This window comes from Grammomys surdaster, unplaced genomic scaffold (assembly GCF_004785775.1).
Source record: "Grammomys surdaster isolate TR1022 unplaced genomic scaffold, NIH_TR_1.0 570, whole genome shotgun sequence".
In the NCBI taxonomy this organism is placed as follows: domain Eukaryota; kingdom Metazoa; phylum Chordata; class Mammalia; order Rodentia; family Muridae; genus Grammomys; species Grammomys surdaster.
The window spans coordinates 294,754-298,367 of record NW_021604989.1 but is presented as its reverse complement, the minus strand read 5'-3'; the positions used below and the strand labels follow the sequence as shown (position 1 = coordinate 298,367).

Here is a 3,614-nt window from a genome sequence, read left to right as displayed (position 1 = left end):
GGTACTGTGTGTGTGTGTGTGTGTGTGTGTGTGTGTGTGTGTGTGTGTGTGTATAATGGCTTGCAGTTTAGTGTTTTATGGGAATTTATGAGTGACAAAACAAGTGGATTTCTAATTTCTATGGATTCTCATGGGCCCATTTACTTCTGTTAGTTTATCTGGCTCAACATCAATATGTTAATTTTTGCTTTATCTTATTTTTTTTTAAATAATCCTTTAGAAGCCTGATTGTTTTCTAATGAGAGGCAGAAAGGGAATATCCAGATGGGAGGCAGGGGTAAGGAGGAACTGAAAGGAGTAGAGAGCAGAGAAATCACAAGATTTTTTTGTGAGGAAAGAATATCTATTTTCAATCAGAGGATTTTTTCCCAAAAATTTATCCTATAGCATTAATGAAATGCCTATCAAAATTCTGGTGTCATAATATATATGTTAAGATGAAAACTACAGCAATTAATATGAAGCCAGAAAACACCACAAAAGCAAAGGCAATTTTAAGAAATGATAACCAAGCTGAAAGATCACAATATTTGTTCTACAGAGCCATAGTGATAAAGACAACTTGGCACTAACATAGGCACCATCAAATACACAGAACAGAATAGCCATCATGAACATAAATTCACATGTTGAGGGTGATGGGTGACTAAAGCCATACACAGAAAACATATTGCTTATACACTAAAAATAATAGCAAGAGATTTTTATTTCATGTCTAAACCAAAAACAGAGTCTGGACACAGTGGAGTAATGTCTTATAAAAACAAAGGGTGCAAAAGCAGGAAAACAAAGAGAAGCAAGGGGAGTGATCTTCACCAACCACAAATACTGATTATGTGAAAAAGTAATGCAACCTCTTAAAATTGAAGAGAAAGTATAAAAGACCAGAAAGTAAAACACTAGGACCAGGATGTTTTGAGTGGCTCTGGACTCAGGAGAATTTCTGCTGGAACCATGAGAGCTGTAGATGTGTTGAACCCTCTGCTTGTGTCGGTACAGAATGACGATCATGGAGGTGCTGGACCAAGTGATGAGCACAGAAAAGAGGACTTCAGGACATATCACCAGTGCAGCATAGAGAAATTCATTGATTTCATTTTGCCCTACACTGGAGCAGTATCCAAACTCTTGTTCTCTTGTCACATTTTTGCTATTCCTTTTGATAAATGTGTACACAAATAAAATGGAATTTATCAACATATACAGGACCCAGATGAGGGAAGTGGAATAATAAATGTAGTTGGCAGCTCTGACTTTTTGACCCTTCCAACAGGATTCCCTGTGGCTGATTGTCATGGCTTGGAAAACATTCAGAAGGCAGGTAGTGCCAATGGACACACTCCTGCCAAATCCTTGAATGTACAATAGGAGCTTGCATGCAAAATCATTCACAAACTGCTTCAACCCAAAAGCTGACATTGTGTGGGGCACTCCTGAAGAGAGAATGATTATGACATTGGCTGCCATTATGTGCATGAGAATCAAATCTGTGGGTTTTAATGTGCCTTGTCTGTAGTAAAGGATTAGGTAATAGAAGATAAGAGAGAGGTTTCCCAGAATTCCAATTGTAATCTGTGACATGAAAATGATTCTGATTGTCAGATTGCAGAAGTCCATTCTGTGGTTTGGCATGATTTCTTTTAGAATATAGACAATGATAATTATCTGGTCAAATGAATAATGACAAATATTTGCAGTCTTGGGTGAGGGAGAAAGCCTTTATTCCATGGAGCTATTGAAAGACTGAAATATAGGGTCCTCTAAGCTCAGGTGTTCAAGGCCTGCAGAGACCATATTTAAAAAACTCATCCCAAAAAATTTGACATTGAGGTAGGCAAGGCAGAAAGATTCTAAGAGCCAGAGAAGCAGATATCTGATGTGAGACTGCATCTCCTAGATATTTTAGGAATCTTCACCCAGGAACACTCAGCATGGATGCCTAAATAAAACTGATCAAGGACACCAACAGAGACACTGATATATATTAGGGGGAACTACCACAGTGCCTTAGTAATCCCAATGTTAAAAATAACTACACAAATAAGTTTACTTTTTGACAGGATTCAGTAACAATCTTGGGAGTTTTGACCTTCAGACTACCCAAAAAAGCTCAATGCAGTCCATGATAAATGAATCCATGTTCACAGAAATAGAATTTTAAGCACCAACCTGGGCATTGGGATATTTCCTGCCATTACTGCTGGGGTTACTGCTGAACAGAAGAATGGGCATAGACCAAGGTCACCATGCCCCTGAAGCCATGCAACTGCCATGTTCAGAGTGAGCATTGATGGGTTCACTGGAAGTAGGTGGAGTTTCATTGTGCTGGAGGACCTCACCATTGTTCATAGCCTTCAGGAAGAAGAGATTGAACAGTATTTGTCATCAAACATTGAGCAGAATCATTTAGACCACTATCATCTGTGAGTGGCTAAGCAACTTAAGGAGGAAGATCTACAAGTTCAAACTCAGTGCCAGAAGTTCTACAAAGACCTTGAAGAAAAGGATTGATACATTTTTCAGGAAATCAAGAGAAGCTGGAAACTGAGGCTGAGATGAGATATTCAGAAAAAGACCACTGAGGACATAGTGTATCTTTTGCAATGCAAAGGGTGGGGGTTACAGGAAGAGAAAAAGGAAGGAGCACATTCCAGAGTTCTCGCAGGCAACAATCACTATGGAGAAAACAGAGGAATGGAACAAAGAGTGATGAAAGAAGCTGTTTCTTATTGAGGAAGGGTGACCCACAGGGATCTGGAAAGGTATAATTCTTAAAAAAGCCCAGAAATTTTAAGAATTTTCTCTCTCTCTCTCTCTCTCTCTCTCTCTCTCTCTCTCTCTCTCTCTCTCTCTCTTTTTCTTTTTTCTGAAATCTGATGATTGAAGAAAGGAAAAATCAGAAGAAAACAAACAAAAAAAGCAAGAATAGTTGTGTTTGAATACAGGAAAACATGACCCTGAGTGCAAGCAAAAACATCTAAGACAATACACTCAAAGCCAAAAGACAGTGGTGGACACAGTGTTCTAAGATTAATAAGGCGTCCCAAACACTATCACCCACAATGATGGACTAACGATATGGATCACAGCCATTATACAAACCAGCATAGTGCCACTTGTCATATCTCAAAAGCCAGCATCCTCTCAGAAAGGATTCTGTAGGAAGTACTAATAAAAAAATACGTCTCAAAAATGGTCTTCCTGTTGCAAATATCACTGAGCGATACAAAATGTATTACACATTGGTTATTTTTCTTCTATCTGGCAAGCTGGGGAGTTATTTACAAGTGTTTTCCTAACTGCAAACAATTTTAGATCATTTTTTTTAAAAAAAAGATTTCCAAATACCAGTACTGAGAGCAACAACAATACAGTCACACAACCATATGGAGTAATAAAAACATCAAAATCTACAATAGTTATTGATAACAAGATTCCATGTATAAAAGGCCCATACAAGTAAAATGTGATCTAACCTCTGAAATGTTTACCAAGAGGTCTGTTCCCTTCAACAATGCAGTAGACATCTGATTTTGGTTAATTAGTAAAATAAAACTTTGAGAATCCTAGATAGATAGATAGATAGATAGATAGATAGATAGATAGATAGATAG

The 3,614-nt window shown here is 37.8% G+C and overlaps 1 pseudogene; it reads right to left on the bottom strand.

Moving 5' to 3' along the window:
- Positions 1 to 646: 646 nt before the first annotated feature.
- Positions 647 to 1,632, bottom strand: LOC114633237 (annotated as a pseudogene).
- Between the last annotated feature and the right edge of the window lie 1,982 nt (positions 1,633 to 3,614).